General features: G+C 42.1%; 1 protein-coding gene across 4 annotated transcripts in view; it reads left to right on the forward strand.

Annotated features, from left to right (window-relative positions):
• Positions 1-3,226: 3,226 nt before the first annotated feature.
• The window catches only part of LOC135512959 (flavin-containing monooxygenase 5-like), a 36,893-nt gene continuing 19,978 nt past the window's right edge, over positions 3,227-20,141 (forward strand). The window contains exon 1 of one of the 4 annotated variants that reach the window (XM_064935508.1): positions 3,227-3,246. The gene's annotated coding sequence lies outside the window, so the exon portion shown is untranslated. Of the gene's footprint in view, positions 3,247-5,585; positions 5,668-5,828; positions 5,848-14,368; positions 14,388-20,141 lie in introns of those variants that run through there. The other 3 variants (XM_064935507.1, XM_064935506.1, XM_064935509.1) reach the window with 3 other exon arrangements.

Raw genomic sequence — 20,141 nt, forward strand, 5'->3', positions numbered from 1 at the left:
GTACAGCCTTAGGTTGCCTCGAAATCAGACTGTCATTCATATTCCATTCACTCAGCTTAATGTAACATTGATTGATGTAGTAGGCTAAACCTTACTCAAATTTGCCCTATACCCATCATGAGGTTGTTAGAATCTAGCCTACAAATTAAAGTTTAGTGTAGGTCTAGAGACAAATTGGAGTAATCAAGTTGACAGACAGTGAAACATGCACACACTTGCCTGTATCTAGCTGATCTAGAGTTTAGTTGAACTAAAACGAGTTTCTATTGGACAAATTCAGTTAGGTCCATCCCCGTTTCTATCCATTTGCTTCCATTTAAGAAACTTTTTGCAACAGAATTGGTGGAATGAATACACCCCTGATCACCCGCACACACAGTTCACTTTCATAGTAGCCATACAAACAGTATCTACGCGCTCCCCTCCTCTCACATTTTCCCTTCGCTTGTGGACTTCAGTGCACAACACAACAGCTGTCTGTGACCAGGCAAAAACAAACAAACATCATACCATAACCGATACACACAGCCTATATTGTTGTCACCATATTAGCTAACATCATAGTCAACATAGCTACTATAGTAACACTTTAATAAACCCACAATCCAATCCATGATGTAGAGTCATGCAGTACAGTGTACAGCAAGCAGTTTAGCAGTTACATCAGCAGGTCCCGTTGGCAATAAATTAATAAAACCGAAAGCAAAGACTGTTGTATAGACTTAGCCAGCTAGCTAACATAAATGTCCTTCCTCTCTGTTTGAGTCAGGTTGTTGAATAGGCTAAATTAACTGCATTAGCTAGCGTAAATGAAAGTTTAAAAAAAATATACTACAAAATGTCTCTATCTGCTGCTTCACCTTAATTTAAGACATTTGTTAAAAACTTTCACCTATTGTCTTTCTCTTTCATTGAGTCACCTACTCAACACATTTTATGCACTGCAGTGCTAGTTAGCTGTAGCTTATCCTTTCAGTACTAGATTCATTCTCTGTTCCTTTGATTGGATTCACAACATGTCAGTTCATGCTGCAAGAGTTCTGATAGGTTGGAGGACATCTTCCAGTAGTCGTCATAATTACTGTGTAAGTCTATGGAAGGGAGTGAGAACCATGATCCTCCTAGGTTTTGTGTTGAAGTCAATGTACCCAGAGGGGGATGGAAAATAAATGTCCTCCGACTACACCCTTGTTTAAAAAGGATACTTTTTTGTGTTTCACTATTTTTATGAAGGTCCAGTTGTGTGTTTGCTAGCTTAAATGTAAATGTAAATGGATGTGATTGTGTTCACTACAGGCGCAACTACGACTTTCAATTCCTGCCTCCCAACTTAATGCATAAGTCTGGCCACCGGGTGGGGCTGTATAAGCATGTGTTCCCACCACCCTGGCCATGGTGGGCTTCATCCATGCCCTGGGAGCCATCATGCCCCAGGCAGACATGCAGTCCCTCTTGGTCAGACTGGGAGACTGATGGCCATGGGGGGCCGGGCATCAATTTGTTCTAGCCAAGCTCTGTTGCTCTGTTAATCTGTCCTGTCCACAGCTACATCGTATCCAAGCTGGTGCCGCTGCAGGTGGACTTTGTGTCCTACATGGATGACAATACGGGGAGGTGGGGGTCGGGCCCAGCCTGGCCTGGCTGTTCTTCACTGACTACCCCTGTTCAAGAGGGTACTGTGGGGTCCTGTCACCGCCTACCAGTACAGTATCACCAGCCCAGGGCACGCTGCGCCATCTTCACCCAGTTTGAATGCATGTTCTAGCCCTTCAAGACCACACAGGTGACATGTACCTCAGAAATATTCACACTAACCATGCAGGTAACTGACAAAATAAAGGAAACACTATCATAAAATGTATTAATAGGTCTTGGGCCACCACAAGTGAGAAAAGCTTTAATGCAACGTGGCAAAGATTCTACAAGTGTTTAGAACTCTATTGAAGGAATGCGACACCATTCTTCCACTAGAATTTCCAATATTTTAGTGTTTTGTTGATGGTTTCTGTGTGAAAAGAAACATTTATAAATAATTGTTATTCCTTGCTGTCAGTATTCTGGTCTGGACTTTATCTTACATGTCCACCCCTTCAAGAGGATTCTGTCAAAACAAGCTGAAGGTAAAATGGTGGATAGTGAGATGAGTTCATTATGTTTATGAGTTTCAGCTTCTTCCCATAGGTAGATGAAATAGAGTTATGTAGGCTAGTAGCAACCCTCAGGGTTATTTAAGTATGTCAGAAAAGAGTTAGCCTATAGCAGTGGTTCTCAAACCTCTCCTCCGGGATCCCAGCTGTTTCACTCCCCTACTCTGCTTTTTGTTCACTTCCTGATTTGTGAAGTTTCTTTACTCTGCTAATATGCTGGTCAGAGTCTATGTGTGCAGGACAGGCCTCTTAGGGAAAAGTTATAGTCCTCAAGGAATTAGAAAGTTTGACCTGAAAGAATGTCTCACTACAGCTTACAGATCCAGTTATTACCAGAATACATCCTGAGGTGGCAGTGTAGCCTAGTGGTTAGAGCATTGGACTAATAACCGAAAGGTTGCAAGTTCAAACCCCCGAGCTGACAAGGTACAAATCTGTCATTCTGCCCCTGAACAGGCAGTTGACCCACTATGTTCCTAGGTTGTCATTGAAAATAAGAATTTGTTCTTAACTGACTTGACTTAAATAAAGGTCAAATTAAAAATCTAACATGGGGGAGCACCACAAGCACACTGTGGAGCGGCTCAGCCAGCCTCCCTTTCAATTCTCCGCTGAAGGTATGAACCAGCTGGCTCCATGTGAACTTCTTTCCTGAAGCTGTGTTTTATCGTTTAGAAACATCAATGATACGGTTTTGGAAACCTTTGTATCTTAACTTTCATACCAGCAAGAAATAATATTTCTCGTTCATATGAAAAGTTAAGTTGCAAATGTTTCCAAAACTGTCGTGTGAGAGGCATATTTGTGTCGGAACATTTCACTCACAAGGCTGCAGGGGACATCCAATGACCCAATGTAATGGAATTGGAGTCATGATAAGGGCTATCTGTGGGGTACCAAACCATGACCTGCATCTGACAGAGTTTCAGTTAACAGGGAGCAAAGTCCTTCTCACTCACTCAGACTACATTACAGACTGGGGTTACACAAAAACCTGGGTTCTGGGAGTTTAGAAGTTTTCCACACCAGCTAGCACAGGTAATAAACAGGTAGTATATACAGGCAAGACACAGGTTTCTTGATCCACTCACTGGACCAGGTGAGTACAATCTATGGGTGACAGCCAACTGATTTTAGATTAGTTTGAATTGTTATTCAGGTATATGAAATTATCTACATTTTCTGAGGTGTGATTTCTGAGGTGTCATCTGCCTTCTATAGTGTTGTCCTATGTTTTCCACCCTCTACAGACAGACGGACGGTATGTCTAAGCGTGTGTGTGATTGGGGCAGGTTCCTCAGGTCTGACCAGCATCAAGAGCTTTCTGACTGAGGGTCTAGAGACCACCTGTTTGAGTGCAGTTGTGACATCAGGGGGCTGTGGAACAGACTATCCACTCCCACAAAAATCAGCCTATGGCTGAATCTAGTTACTTACCCCTGGTCTAGACGATCCTCTCCGCCATTCAGGGCTGTGCGTGTAAATACTGTATACTACAATTTGTATCAACATGCCCACAGACTGAGTATTTCAATGTCAAAAAGAGGCTCAGGGAAATACATTTGTTTTAATGAAATAGGCCACAGTGATGTATTGGACATGCAGTGATTTAAAAATACAATTAGAAAGACTGCATGGGGGCTTTAACATGGTAAACATTTGTGCCATGACTAGTTTTAAACGCCAAACCAACTTTAAATGTGCAGACTGACTCAACGTACAGTCCATTCTGAAAGTATTAAGACCGCTTGACTTTTTCCACAATGACAGGTTTTTAGACATTTTTTCAAATGTATTAAAAAATAAACTGATATTACAATTTACATAAGTATTCAGACCCTTTACTCAGTACTTTGTTGAAGCATCTTAGGCAGCGATTACAGCCTCGAGTCTTAGGTATGACGCTACAAGCTTGGCACACCTGTATTTGGGGAGTTTCTCCCATTCTTCTCTGCAGATCCTCTCACGCTTTGTCAGGTTGAATGGGGAGCGTCACTGCACAGCTATTTTCAGGTCTCTCCAGAAATGTTCAAGTCCGGGCTCTGGCTGGGTCACTCAAGGACATTCAGAGACTTCTCCCGAAGCCACTCCTGCAAAAAATTTTTTAATCCATTTTAGAATAAGGCTGTAACGCAACAAAATGTGGAAAAAGTCAAGCATGGGGTCTGAATACTTTCCAAATGCATTGTACATTGCTTGTCAAAATGCTTTTGATACTATTGAAGGCTTAGGGGGGAGAATTCTGTGTTAAAGGCGACAATTCAGATGAGTCATCAAGTTTCTGAAAATGTATTTAATGTCCCAACAGAGGCCTGATGCAATTTGCTAAGATGGCTGAGCCAAATGTCTCAAAGGCCCTATAGGCTCCAAGGCAAATGATTGTTCTGAGTCTCAGGGTTTATATAGTAATTTTGAATGACGTATACATGCATACATTACAGACTTTGGGTAATATGAGACTGATAAGTGTCAAAGGGAATATTCACAGAATGACATTGGATATAATGAGCTGGTGCCTGGAAGAGGCTCCATAAGCAACCACACAAAATTATAATTTTAAAAACAAGTGTGCATTACCTGGTTAGTGTCCAGCAGAGAAAGGCCATTTTATTATCTCAGTGGAAAAATACAGCTTAAACAGAATGGAAAATTACAGGTTATACTGAACATGTCCTGATATGGCCTTATAAAGATCAATCAAGTCTGTCGTCAGCCAACCCTTCACTATCTATACATTTTGAACTATGACCATTACATTTGCATAAAAGCTCCATAGACTTCAAAGGCAACATTTGGATTTGTCACTGCTCTTGATCCGTTTCAGCCTACTTCAAGACTACAACGCAAAAGCACACACATTTACTTCAGGAAAATTTTCATTTTCTAGTTTATAATTGTGTTTTGTATTTATAAAAAATGTGTGTTTCTTATTCTGCTCCCTTGATTGTAGTATCTGTATCTAACATTTTTGTGTAATTGTTGCTGATCTTATCATGCAGTGCCCTCTTGACAAAGAGACTTTGATCTCAATTGGACTCCCTGCTTAAATTGAATTAAACCATCCTTCATAACTGCCCACATGAAAAAATAGTAAAGTTTACTATAGATTATTACAAGTACTTACTATAGAATTATGTTGTAAACTGTAATATACTGTAGAATACTATAGTAAATACTACAGTATTATCCATACAAAAACACTGTAGTAAATACTACAAATGCCCAAAAATACACGTCAATATTAGTTGTTTTTTTATGTAGCCTCTATCCTCTAGTTTGTACTCTTGTAGGCTATATCCAGCCTTTTTTCTCCTCTCTTGATTTGAGTCACTCAGTTGATTAATCAGCCACAGTTGACCAATCATAATTGTTCCACAGACACACGGCTAGTGAAATGAACCAATCAGCGCTGGTTTCAGTGACAAGGGGTTGGAAGAATTGGGGGAAGGGTGGAAGAGAGAAAGATCTCTGGGGTTTGTAGCTTGGGCTCATTTCAACCGGTGTCCGCTGGAATAGCGAGGTAAGCACAACTTCCACATCATAATCAATGTTTACTGTTTGAAAAGTTTTTTTTGTGTGTGTGTTGATCGATGACGTATCATAGCCTCGCGAATCCACCAGATCCCACAAGCGGACATTAAACGGGAACAGGCTGCATGTTTCATGCTTTTTATGAAAAAACATCTAACCAGAACAATGGGTGAGCAACTCTCCCTTTTACAATTTCTGGGGAAACAAAAGCACAGTATTTATATTGCAAATCTTCCTGAGACAGTTATTACGTCAAAGACTGATAAAATATGTTCATGAATCTCTGTATTCCTTATTCACTGAAGAGGCAGATACTTTGTTTCTAGAGGTTCTTATTGTTCAGTTTGAAGTCAGGTATTTTTGATTACATGTATAATTTTCTATTTATACCTTTCAGTGTTCTTCTGATCGACTCAAGCACGCTTAAATAGATGTAGGTCTCAAAGTGAATCATTGATTGACAATGGTGTATGGATTAAAAAGCCTATTAGTTAAGTTCTAAAGAAACAGTGCCTTCAGAGACATGCAAATTACAATTTTTCAGTAAACATAGCCACTCCTGCAGGGTTAAAATAGGGTTTACATTCTCTCATCACCATCTCACTACTGCCCATCCCCCTATTCCCGAGCCTATAGTCAAGGGGGCATAAACTTTTGCTCCTAGTTGGACATTTTGTGACCATCCCCTAGAAACAGTGGCACTAACCAATCAGAGGCACTGGTTTGGCTATGACCCTTAAAAATGAACATATTTGCGTAGCTCTTCCTTTTGGTCGATGATTTTTTATTTTATTTAACTTGGCAAGTCAATTAAGAACAAATTCGTATTTACAATAAAGGCCTAACCCAGACGACGCTGGGCCAATTGTGTGCCGCCCTATGGGACTCCCATTCACGGCCGGTTATGATACAGCCCGGGATCGAATCCGGGTCGGTAGGGATGCCTCGAGCACTGCGATGAAGTGCCTTAGACCACTGAGCCACTCAGGATTCTGATACCTCCCAAGTGGGAAACACAGGATCATCTTTCTACAGCAAGTCAGAAATGTCAGTTTCCTAGTTCTGACAAGCATGTGAACGTGGCATTAGTCATAGGTATTTGTAATATACTGTATTATTATATGTTTATACCCTTCTGTGGCCTCCTGATTGACTCACTCATATGGGTAGTATAATTTTGTACATTTTATTTATTTTAAACTTTTTACATTGTCATAAAGAGCACATGCGCAACTTCATAACAAATGTTTTTCCATCTCCAGAGGCTAAATTAAGAAAAATGACCTATAATGGGTGACAATTAAAGTGGCATTTTAAAAATTAGCCATACCTTCCCTTGTGACAGGGGGAATCAAATCAAATAAAATTTTATTTGTCACATACACATGGTTAGCAGATGTTAATGCGAGTGTAGCGAAATGCTTGTGCTTCTAGTTCCGACAATGCAGTAATAACTAACAATTCCAAAACTAATTTCTTATACACAGTGTAAGGGGATAAAGAATATGTACATAAAGATATGAATGAGTGATGGTGCAGAGCAGCATAGGCAAGATACAGTAGATGGTATAGAGTACAGTATATACAGTGCCTTGCGAAAGTATTTGGCCCCCTTGAACTTTGCGACCTTTTGCCACATTTCAGGTTTCAAACATAAAGATATAAAACTGTATTTTTTTGTGAAGAATCAACAACAAGTGGGACACAATCATGAAGTGGAACGACATTTATTGGATATTTTAAAAAAATGTAACAAATCAAAAACGGAAAAATTGGGCGTGCAAAATGATTCAGCCCCTTTACTTTCAGTGCAGCAAACTATCTCCAGAAGTTCAGTGAGGATCTCTGAATGATCCAATGTTGACCTAAATGACTAATGATGATAAACACAATCCACCTGTGTGTAATCAAGTCTCCGTATAAATGCACCTGCACTGTGATAGTCTCAGAGGTCCGTTAAAAGCGCAGAGAGCATCATGAAGAACAAGGAAAACACCAGGCAGGTCCGAGATACTGTTGTGAAGAAGTTTAAAGCCGGATTTGGATACAAACAGATTTCCCAAGCTTTAAACATCCCAAGGAGAACTGTGCAAGCGATAATATTGAAATGGAAGGAGTATCAGACCACTGCAAATCTACCAAGACCTGGCCGTCCCTCTAAACTTTCAGCTCATACAAGGAGAAGACTGATCAGAGATGCAGCCAAGAGGCCCATGATCACTCTGGTGAACTGCAGAGATCTACAGCTGAGGTGGGAGACTCTGTCCATAGGACAACAATCAGTCGTATATTGCACAAATCTGGCCTTTATGGAAGAGTAGCAAGAAGAAAGCCATTTCTTAAAGATATCCATAAAAAGTGTTGTTTAAAGTTTGCCACAAGCCACCTGGGAGACACACCAAACATGTGGAAGAAGGTGCTCTGGTCAGATGAAACCAAAATTGAACTTTTTGGCAACAATGCAAAACGTTATGTTTGGCATAAAAGCAACACAGCTCATCACCCTGAACACACCATCCCCACTGTCAAACATGGTGGTGGCAGCATCATGGTTTGGGCCTGCTTTTCTTCAGCAGGCGCAGGGAAGATGGTTAAAATTGATGGGAAGATGGATGGAGCCAAATACAGGACCATTCTGGAAGAAAACCTGATGGAGTCTGCAAAAGACCTGAGACTGGGACGGAGATTTGTCTTCCAACAAGACAATGATCCAAAACATAAAGCAAATTCTACAATGGAATGGTTCAAAAATAAACATATCCAGGTGTTAGAATGGCCAAGTCAAAGTCCAGACCTGAATCCAATCGAGAATCTGTGGAAAGAACTGGAAACTGCTGTTCACAAATGCTCTCCATCCAACCTCACTGAGCTGGAGCTGTTTTGCAAGGAGGAATGGGAAAAAATTTCAGTCCCTCGATGTGCAAAACTGATAGAGACATACCCCAAGCGACTTACAGCTGTAATCGCAACAAAAGGTGGTGCTACAAAGTATTAACTTAAGGGGGCTGAATAATTTCGCAAGGCACTGTACATGTGAGATGAGTATGTAAACAAAGTGGCATAGTTTAAAGTGGCTAGTGATACATGTATTACATAAGGATGCAGTAGATGATATAGAGTACAGTATATACGTATACATATGAGATGAATAATGTAGGGTATGTAAACATTATATTAGGTAGCATTGTTTAAAGTGGCTAGTGATATATTTTACATTTCCCATCAATTCCCATTATTAAAGTGGCTGGAGTTGAGTCAGTGTGTTGGCAGCAGCCACTCAATGTTAGTGGTTGCTGTTTAACTGTCTGATGGCCTTGAGATAGAAGCTGTTTTTCAGTCTCTCGGTCCCAGCTTTGATGCACCTGTACTGACCTCGCCTTCTGGATTATAGCGGGGTGAACAGACAGTGGCTCGGGTGGGTGTTGTCCTTGATGATCTTTATGGCCTTCCTGTAACATGGGGTGGTGTAGGTGTCCTGGAGGGCAAGTAGTTTGCCCCCGGTGATGTGTTGTGCAGACCTCACTACCCTCTGGAGAGCCTTACGGTTGTGGGCGGAGCAGTTGCCGTACCAGGCGGTGATACAGCCCGCCAGGATGCTCTCGATTGTGCATCTGTAGAAGTTTGTGAGTGCTTTTGGTGACAAGCCGAATTTCTTCAGCCTCCTGAGGTTGAAGAGGCGCTGCTGCGCCTTCTTCACAATGCTGTCTGTGTGAGTGGACCAATTCAGTTTGTCTGTGATGTGTATGCCGAGGAACTTAAAACTTACTACCCTCTCCACTACTGTTCCATCGATGTGGCTAGGGGGTGTTCCCTCTGCTGTTTCCTGAAGTCCACAATCATCTCCTTAGTTTTGTTGACGTTGAGTGTGCGGTTATTGTCCTGACACCACACTCCGAGGGCCCACACCTCCTCCCTGTAGGCCGTCTCGTCGTTGTTGGTAATCAAGCCTACCACTGTTGTGTCGTCCGCAAACTTGATGATTGAGTTGGAGGCGTGCGTGGCCGCGCAGTCTTGGGTGAACAGGGAGTACAGGAGAGGGCTCAGAATGCACCCTTGTGGGGCCCCAGTGTTGAGGATCAGCGGGGTGGAGATGTTGTTGCCTACCCTCACCACCTGGGGCGGCCCGTCAGGAAGTCCAGTACCCTGTTGCACAGGGCGGGGTCGAGACCCAGGGTCTCGAGCTTGATGACGAGCTTGGAGGGTACTATGGTGTTAAATGCTGAGCTGTAGTCGATGAACAGCATTCTCACATAGGTATTCCTCTTGTCCAGATGGGTTAGGGCAGTGTGCAGTGTGGTTGACATTGCGTCGTCTGTGGACCTATTTGGGCGGCAAGCAAATTGGAGTGGGTCTAGGGTGTCAGGTAGGGTGGAGGTGATATGGTCCTTGACTAGACTCTCAAAGCACTTCATGATGACGGAAGTGAGTGCTACTGGGCGGTAGTCGTTTAGCTCAGTTACCTTAGCTTTCTTGGGAACAGGAACAATGGTGGCCCTCTTGAAGCATGTGTGAACAGCAGACTGGTATAAGGATTGATTGAATATGTCCGTAAACACACCAGCCAGCTGGTCTGCGCATGCTCTGAGGGCGCGGCTGGGGATGCCATCTGGGCCTGCAGCCTTGCGAGTGTTAACACGTTTAATCTTGATACTCCCCATCCCGGATCCGGGATCGTGAATAAAGCCTCAGGCTCATTAGCATAACGCAACGTTAACGATTTCTGAAAATTGCAAATAAAATGAAAATAATGCGCCTGCTCTCAAGCTTAGCCTTTTCTTAACAACACTGTCATCTCAGATTTTCAAAATATGCTTTTGAACCATAGCAAATCAATCATTTGTGTAAGAGTATTGCAAGCTAGCTTAGCATTTTGCGTAGCATTTAGCACGCAACATTTTCACAAAAACCAGATAACCAAATAAATAAAATCATTTACCTTTGAAGAGCTTCGGATGTTTTCAATGAGGAGACTCTCAGTTACATAGCAAATGTTCAGTTTTTCCTGAAAGAATCTTTGTGTAGGAGAAATCGCTCCGTTTTGTACATCACATTTGGCTACCGAAACGAACCGAAAATTCAGTCACCTACAACGTCAAACTTTTTCCGAATTAACTCCATAATATCGACCGGCAAACGGTCGATTAGAATCAATCCTCAAGGTGTTTTTTCACATATCTCTTCATTGATATGCAGTTCGTGGAAGCCTGCTTTCCCCTCAGAATCACATGGAAAAATACCAGCAGCTGAAAATGACGCACCAATTTCGACGGAGGACACCGGGCGGACACCTGGAAAATGTAGTCTCTTATGGTCAATCTTCCAATGATATGCCTACAAATACGTCACAATGCTGCAGACACCTTGGGGAAACGACAGAAAGGGCAGGCTCATTCCTCTCGCATTCACAGCCATATAAGGAGACAATGGAAAACGGAGCCTCAAAAATCCTGCTGATTTCCTGGTTGCCGTTTCATCTTGGTTTTGCCTGTAGCTCCCGTTCTAGGGCACGCACAGACAATATCTTTGCAGTTCTGGAAAATTCAGAGTGTTTTCTTTCCAAAGCTATCAATTATATGCATAGTCGAGCATCTTTTTGTGACAAAATATCTTGTTTAAAACGGGAACGTTTTTCATCCAAAAATGAAATTGCGCCCCCAGAGTTTCAAGAGGTTAAATGTTTTACTCACCTCGGCTGCAGTGAAGGAGAGACCGCATGTTTTCTTTGCAGGCCGTGTCAGTGGCACTCTATTGTCCTCAAAGCGGGCAAAAAAGTTATTTAGTCTGCCTGGGAGCAAGACATCCTGGTCCGTGACTGGGCTGGTTTTCTTCTTGTAGTCCGTGATTGACTGTAAACCCTGCCACATACCTCTTGTGTCTGAGCCGTTGAATTGAGGTTCTACTTTGTCTCTATACTGACGCTTAGCTTGTTTGATAGCCTTGCGGAGGGAATAGCTGCACTGTTTGTATTCGGTCATGTTACCAGTCACCTTGCCCTGAATAAAAGCAGTGGTTCGTGCTTTCAGTTTCACGCGAATGCTGCCATCAATCCACGGTTTCTGGTTAGGGAATGTTTTAATCGTTGCTATGGGAACGACATCTTCAACGCACGTTCTAATGAACTCGCACACCGAATCAGCGTATTTGTCAATGTTGTTGTCTGACGCAATACGAAACATGTCCCAGTCCACGTGATGGAAGCAGTCTTGGAGTGTGGAATCAGCTTGGTCGGACCAGCGTTGGACAGACCTCAGCGTGGGAGCTTCTTGTTTTAGTTTCTGTCTGTTGGCAGGGATCAGCAAAATGGAGTCGTGGTCAGCTTTTCCGAAACGAGGGCGGGGTAGGGCCTTATATGCGTCGCGGAAGTTAGAATAACAATGATCCAAGGTTTTGCCAGCCCTGGTAGAGTAATCGATATGCTGATACAATTTAGGGAGTCTTGTTTTCAGATTAGCCTTGTTAAAATCCCCAGCTACAATGAATGCAGCCTCAGGATGTATGGATTCCAGTTTGCAAAAAGTCAAATAAAGTTCGTTCAGAGCCATCGATGTGTCTGCTTGGGGGGGAATATATACGGCTGTGATTATAATCGAAGTGAATTCTCTTGGTAGATAATGCGGTCTACATTTGATTGTGAGGAATTCTAAATCAGGTGAACAGAAGGATATGAGTTCCTGTATGTTTCTGTGATCACACCACGTCTCGTTAGCCATAAGGCATACGCCCCCGCCCCTCTTCTTACCAGAAAGGTGTTTGTTTCTGTCAGCACGATGCGTGGAGAAACCCGCTGGCTGCATCGCCTCCGATAGCGTCTCTCCAGTGAGCAATGTTTCCGTGAAGCAAAGAACATTACAGTCTCTGATGTCCCTCTGGAATGCTACCCTTGCACGGATTTCATCAACCTTGTTGTCGAGAGACTGGACATTGGCGAGAAGAATGCTAGGGAGTGGTGCACGATGTGCCCGTCTACGGAGTCTGACCAGAAGACCGCCTCGTTTCCCTCTTTTACGAAGTCGTTTTTTTGGGTCGCCGGCTGGGATCCATTCCGTTGTCCTGGGTGAAAGGCAGAACACAGGATCCGCTTCGCGAAAGTCATATTCTTGGTCGTACTGATGGTGAGTTGACGCTGATCTTATATTCAGTAGTTCTTCTCGACTCTATGTAATGAAACCTAAGATGACCTGGGGTACTAATGTAAGAAATAACACGTAAAAAAACAAAAAACTGCATAGTTTCCTAGGAACGCGAAGCGAGGCGGCCATCTCTGTCGGCGCCGGAAGTACATGGATGCTTGTTGTGTGCAAAAGGGAGGGGCAACAACAACATTGTAACAAAAAATGTCTAGCCTTTCTATGTATGGGTAACAGGGTAACAGTAATATTATAATTTTTAACATGGTTAACCTGTCTTGGGCAGGGGGCGGTATTTTCACCTCCGAATGAAAAGCGTGCCCAAATTAAACTGCCTGCTACTCAGGCCCATAAGCTAGGAGAAGCATATAATTAGTAGATTTGGATAGAAAACACAAAAGTTTCCAAAACTGTTAAAATAATGTTTGTGAGTATAACAGAACTGATATGGCAGGTGAAAATCCAACTATTATTTTTAAAGGCTGTTTTTCCATTGAAAGCCTATCCACCATACACAGACTTAGGACCCAGTTCACGATCTCTATGGCTTCCTCAACATGTGACTAGGCATTGTTTCAGGCTTTTACTCTGAAAAATGAGGGAGATACACTAATTTCCATCCATGAACCAAGCACATGATCGGGAGCGCACATTTCTTGTTTACCTTTTCCATTGACAAAGCTTTTGTCCGGTTGAAATATGATTTATTATTTTTGACAAAAACAACCTGAGGATTGATTTTAAACATTGTTTGACATGTTTCTACTATCATTTATTGTACTTTTGACTTTTCGTCTTGGTGTTGAGAGCGCGCATTGTGCCTTTTGGATTTCTGAACTAAACACACCAACAAAACTGAGGTATTTGGACATAAAGATGAACTTTATCGAACACACATTTATTGTGTAACCTGAAGTCCTGTGAGTGCCATCTGATGAAGATCAAAGTTTAGTGATTCATTTAATCGCTATTTCTGACTTGTGAGCCCTAGCCTTGGCTGGAAAATGGCTGTAAGGTCAGCACCTAGTCACAGAAAACCAAACATAATCGTTTGTTGAGCTTTTGCGGTAAAGCCTACTTGTATGTTTAAGGAATTTTAATTATGGGATTTCTGTTTTGAATTTGGTGCCCTGCAATTTCACTGGCTGTTGTCGAGGTGCTTGTACCAGAGAGGTTAAGTTAAAGCGTAGATGTACGTGATCCAGCTGTTAAATTGAGTGTAAAATAAAGGCACTCTATTCGTGGAACAACTCTTATCATGCTGTGTTACTGAGAGTTGAGCAGCTTTACAGCGATCGTTCCCATGCTCCATAGGATTTCCAGGAAATATGTGTTTTGGCTCTCTGCCATGTTCCGTTCTCTTTGGCTCACACCAACATTTTTGTTACCCTAGACCCTCCCTGTCCTTCTCTTCCCACTGTGCACAGAAGTCAATTCAATGTCTATTCCAAGTTCTTTCAATGTCATTTCATTGAAATGACGTGTAAACATTTATTCAACCAGCGTGTGCCCAGTGGGTTTCTCTCTCTCGCACTCTTTATTTCCCCTCTCTGTCTTGGCAGTATACCCCTCTCTGTCTTGGGTATGTATGTAATGTATGTAATGTATGTAATGTATGTAATGTATGTATGTATGTATGTATGTATGTATGTATGTATGTATGTATGTATGTTTTTAAAGTACATACAGACAATCATACAATTTTCTTTAGATTCCGTCTCTCACAGTTGAAGTGTACCTATGATATAAATTACAGACCTCTACATGCTTTGTAAGTAGAAAAACCTGCAAAATCGGCAGTGTATCAAATACTTGTTCTCCCCGCTGTATGTCGGTTAAGGGTTATAGGTCCCTTCTGAATCTTTCTTTTAAATAGTGCCTGAGCATGTGTTTATCTCAGCGTTTAAATTTTATATTAAGAGTTTGAGTAATTGTAAACTCAGCAAAAAAAGAAACGTTGTCTCACTGTCAACTGCGTTTATTTTTAACAAACTTAACATGTGTAAATATTTGTATGAACATAACAAGATTCAACAACTGAGACATAAACTGAACAAGCTCCACAGACATGTGACTAACAGAAATGGAATAATGTGTCCGTGAAAAAAGAACAAAAGTAACAGTCAGTATCTGGTGTGGCCGCCAGCTGCATTAAGTACTGCAGCGCATCTTCTCCTCATGGACTGCACCAGATTTGCCAGTTCTTGCTGTTCGATGTTACCCACTCTTCCACCAAGGCACTTGCAAGTTCCAAGGCATTTCTGGGGGGAATAGCCCTAGCCCTCATCCTCTGATCCAACAGGTCCCAAACGTGCTCAATGGGATTGAGATCCAGGCTCTTCGCAACTTGTCAGTGAAGAGCACTTTTTGCCAGTACTGTCTGGTCCAGCGACGGTGTGTTTGTGCCTATAGGCGACGTTGTTGCCGGTGATGTAAGGCAGGTCCTAACCAGACAACAGGCCTTACAAGCCCTCAGTCCAGCCTCTCTCAGCCCATTGTGGACAGTCTGCGCACTGATGGAGGGATTGTGCGTTCCTGGTTGTTGTTGGCATCCTGTACCTGTCCCGCAGGTGTGATGTTCGGCTGTACCAATCCTGTGCATGTGTTAAACATGGTGTGCCACTACGGGGGCGATCAGCTGTCCATTCTGTACCTGTAGCGCTGTCTTCAGCGTCTCACAGTACGGACATTGCAACTTGTTGCCCTGGCCACATCTGCAGTCCTCATGCCTCCTTGCAGCATGCCTAACAGGCTGACTACACCGCTTGTGTCGCGTGCGTGAGCGTTGAAAAATAAATGTAGAAATCTATGTTATTCAGTTATTGCGCGCGCCAACAAGTGTCTGCGTTGCCTTGGGCTAAAATAGAAGTCAGTTCTATTTCTGACGCAGTTCGCTCTGCAAGTCCTGCCTCTCCCATCTCCTCATTGGTTTATAGAAGCAGGTACCCACGTGCCATCTCCTCATTGGTTATACCCACGTGGGTGACTGAAGACGAAACAGGTCAGTAATGCACCTCATTTATGAAAGTTGCCAATTGCAATATAAAGTCAAGAGAAGAAAAAGAATGGAAGGATGAGAGATGACTATAAATGGTTTGGTTGGCTGTTTTATGTGTGGATTAATTGGTGGAGTAGAGGACCTTGTGCATTTCAGGTAAAATAACAACTCCATGTTTATATCCCAGGACAAATTAGCTATCAACAGCAAGCTAGCTAAATAGTACAAATTAGCTGGCAAAGTGCAAGCTAAATTGCTATCAATGTTTAATGCTTTTCGACCTGTCCTCAAATTAATATAATTGGTTCAGCGTTTTTGATATTTTAACTTGCGCGTCGTGATCGGGTTTGGTGTGGGGGGACAAAATACATTTATGTATGATGGCGCACGCGCGCAGCCGGTTTGGGATCCGTGTAAGGCACGTTCACACAGATGAGCAAGGACCCTGGGCATCTTTCTTTTGGTGTTTTTCAGAGTCAGTAGAAAGGCCTCTTTTAGTGTCCTAAGTTTTCATAACTGCGACCTTAATTGCCTACTGTCTTAGCGACCGTTCCACAGGTGCATGTTCATTAATTGTTTATGGTTCATTGAACAAGCATGGTAAACAGTGTTTAAACCCTTTACAATGAAGATCTGTGAAGTTATTTGGATTTTTACGAAGTTTGTTTTTAAAGATGTGTGTTTTTAACTGTACCTACATGGGAATACAGTATTTGTACACAGGAAATTGGCAAGTGTTACCAAGTGATTTTTTTCAGTGTAACATTTCTAGAGTTGATTCAGGAGTTAAATTAAGTGGTGTAAAATAACCCCAGTGTTGGTGTTAATACCCAGAGTTGAGTGTGATTGGGTCATTGTTACTCTGTGTAGAGTAACACACTTAGAAATACTCAAACACACCCATCATTATCATCTTTCTGGAGGTTGATTTTGAATCATTTGTTTCAATATCTGTGCTAGACAGCTACATTGATGGATTCATCTTTTGCTTCTCAAACAAACAATAACATGTTTCTAAACGATTCCTATCTGTGAGTAGTTGGATTTATTGCACCCTGTTACTGAGATGGTTGTTCCAGTTTAGATAGTTTAAGTAGTCTCATTTCTAAATCTTCCCTACCTTTTGCAGTCATTTCAACTGCAGGTTGTGTGGGGGTTAAACGTTCCAATTGTTGGGTATCCTCACTCTGGAATTCCAATAAGAAAAAAAACTTCACTTGCAAGTGAGTATAATGTGACTTGCATGTCTGATGTGGCCAGTGTGTTTGGGTAAACCAGTGTGTTTGGGTAAAACTAGACCGTCAAAGTTAGGCATTATGATATATGTAATGTATTATCATAATGAGTTTAACTTCTTATGGCTGGGGGCAGTATTGAGTAGCTTGGCTGAATAAGGTGCCCAGAGTAAACTGCCTGCTACTCAGTCCCAGTTGCTAATATATGCATATTTGGATAGAAAACACTGAAGTTTCTAAAACTGTTTGAATGATGTCTGTGTATAAGAGAACTCATATGGCCGGCAAAAACCCGAGAAAATAATCCAACCAGGAAGTGGGAAATCTAAGGTTTGTAGTTTTTTAACTCTTTGCATATCGAAGATACAGTGGGATATTGGTCGTGTTGCACTTCCTAAGGCTCGATGTCAACAGTCTTTAGAACCTAGTTTGATGCTTCTACTGTAAAGTGGGGTGAATGAGAGGGGAATGAGTCAGAGGTCTGGCAGAATGCGTTGAGCTCGTGACGCTCGTTCACGTGAGAGGTAGCTCGCGTTCCATTGCATTTCTACAGACAAAGGAATTCTCCGGTTGGAACATTATTGAAGATTTTATGTTAACATCCTAAAGATTGATTCTATACATCGTTTGACATGTTTCTAAGGACTGTAATGGAACGTTTTGATATTTTGTCTGCTCCTAGTGAACGCGCTTCGTGACTTAGGATTTGTTTACAAAATGTGCTAACAAAAGTAGCTATTTGGACATAAATGATGAACATTATCGAACAAAACAAACATTCATTGTGGAACTGGGATTCCTGGGAGTGCATTCTGACGAAGATCATCAAAGGTAAGTGAATATTTACAATGCTATTTCTGACTAATGTTGACTGCACAATATGGCGGATATCTTTTTGGCTTGTTTGATCTCTGAGCACCGTACTCAGATTATAGCATGGTTTGCTTTTTCCGTAAAGCTTTTTTGAAATCTGACACAGCAGTTGCATTAAGGAGAAGTGTATCGAAAGTTAAATATATAACACTTGTATTTTCATCAACATTTATAATGAGTATTTCTGTAAATTGGTGTGGCTCTTTGCAAAATCACCAGATGTTTTTGGAACTACTGAACATAATGTGCCAATGTATACGGAGATTTTTTTTATATAAATATTAACTTTATCGAACAAAACATACATGTGTTGTGTAACATGAAGTCTTATGGGTGTCATCTGATGATCATCAAAGGTTAGTGATTATCTCTATTTCTGATTTTTGACTCCTCTCTTTGGCTGTTTTTCTGTGACTTGGCTCTGACCTAACATAATCATTTGTGGTGCTTGCACCGTAAAGCCTATTTGAAATTGGACACTGTGGTGGGATTAACAAGAAGTGTATCTTAAATGGTGTGAAATACTTCTGTTTGAGGAATTTTAATTATGGGATTTCTGGTTTCGAATTTGGCGCCCTGCACTTTCACTGGCTGTTGTCATATCGATCCCGTTAGCGGGATCTCAGCCCTAAGAAGTTTTAATGACAATTAATTTAGGTTCTCACTTGGTGAAGGCCATTGAATGCAACAAGCATGTATCTGTCACCAACAAACACAGTAACTCTACAATTCACTCAAAGGTAAGTAAGTACCCTTGGCTTGTGCGAGCCCGGAACAGCTCATATGAGCAGGAGCCGATCTCCTGTTTCTGTAGCGTGATGTACACATACACCCCCTTGGCACAGGGCCTTACCCCGCCAATCTATCTATAGCTAAGTGCCAAGCAGAGGGTCCCATTTTTACTGTCTTTGGTATGACTCAGTCAAGGATGGAACTCTGAACCTTCCAATCTCAGGGCAGACACTCTAACCACAAGGCCACCGAGATCACTCGAAAGGCACACTGGTAAATATGCAAATAAGGCTTTGCACCCTTCATAGAGAGTTCAAGGAAGAACCTTTTTAGAGGATTAAAGCAAAGATTCCGATAACTAACCCTGATAAATGGGTTCTTCATAGAAAAAAGCCCCTTAAAGTATTCAGTAATATATATACTGAATTGCCCCTTACCGTCCCCTGCTCTCCCACTGCCTCATGCCCTCAAGGAGTGGAGACCAGGACAGGAGCTGTAAAAACGTTTAACTAGACCAAAGTTCACATCCACAACTGCTGCTTCTCTCTGTAGATAGCATTTAGTTTGAGGTGTACATTCATTGTTGAAGGTTAAAGGGGGAAAATATATAGATTAATGTGAAGTTACAGTATAGACTGACTCAAACTCACTTACAGTGCATTCGGAAAGTATTCAGACACCTTGACTTTTTCCACATTTTGTTATTTTACAGCCTCATTCAAAAATGGATTGAATCGTTTTTCCCCCCCCCCCCTCATCAATATACTACACACAATACGCAAAAACAGGTTTTTAGAAATGTTTGCAAATTTATGTCACATTTACATAAGTATTCAGACCCTTTACTCGGCACTTTGTTAAAGCAGTTTTGACAGCGATTACAGCCAAGTATTCTTGGGTATGACGCTACAAGCGTGGCTCCCCTGTATTTGGGGAGTTTCTCCCATTTCTTCTCTGCAGATCCTCTCAAGCTCTCAGGTTGGATGGGGAGCGTTGGATCGGGTTCAAGTCCGGGCTCTGGCTGGGCCATTCAGAGACTTGTCCCGAAGACACTCCTGCGTTGTCTTGGCTGTGTGCTTAGTGTCGTTGTCCTGTTGGAAGGAGAACCTTCCGCAGAGATCCTGAGCGCTCTGGAGCAGGTTTTCATCAAGGATCTCTCTTTACTTTGTTCCGGTCATCTTTGCCTCGATCCTGACTATTTTCCCTTCCCTGCTTCTGAAAAACATCCCGACAGGATGATGCTGCCACCACCATGCCTCACCGTAGGGATGGTGCCATCCTCTAGATGTGACGTTTGGTATTCAGGCTAAAGAGTTCAATCATGGTTTCATCAGACCAGAGAATATTGTTTCTCATGGTCTGAGATTCCTCTAGGGGCCTTTTGTAAACTCCAAGCAGGCTGTCATGTGCCTTTTTACTGAGGAGTGACTTCCGTCTGGCCACTCTATCATAAAGGCCTGATTGGTGGAGTGCTGCATAGATGGTTGTCCTTCTGGAA

Source organism: Oncorhynchus masou, chromosome 24 (assembly GCF_036934945.1).
Source record: "Oncorhynchus masou masou isolate Uvic2021 chromosome 24, UVic_Omas_1.1, whole genome shotgun sequence".
In the NCBI taxonomy this organism is placed as follows: Eukaryota; Metazoa; Chordata; class Actinopteri; order Salmoniformes; family Salmonidae; genus Oncorhynchus; species Oncorhynchus masou.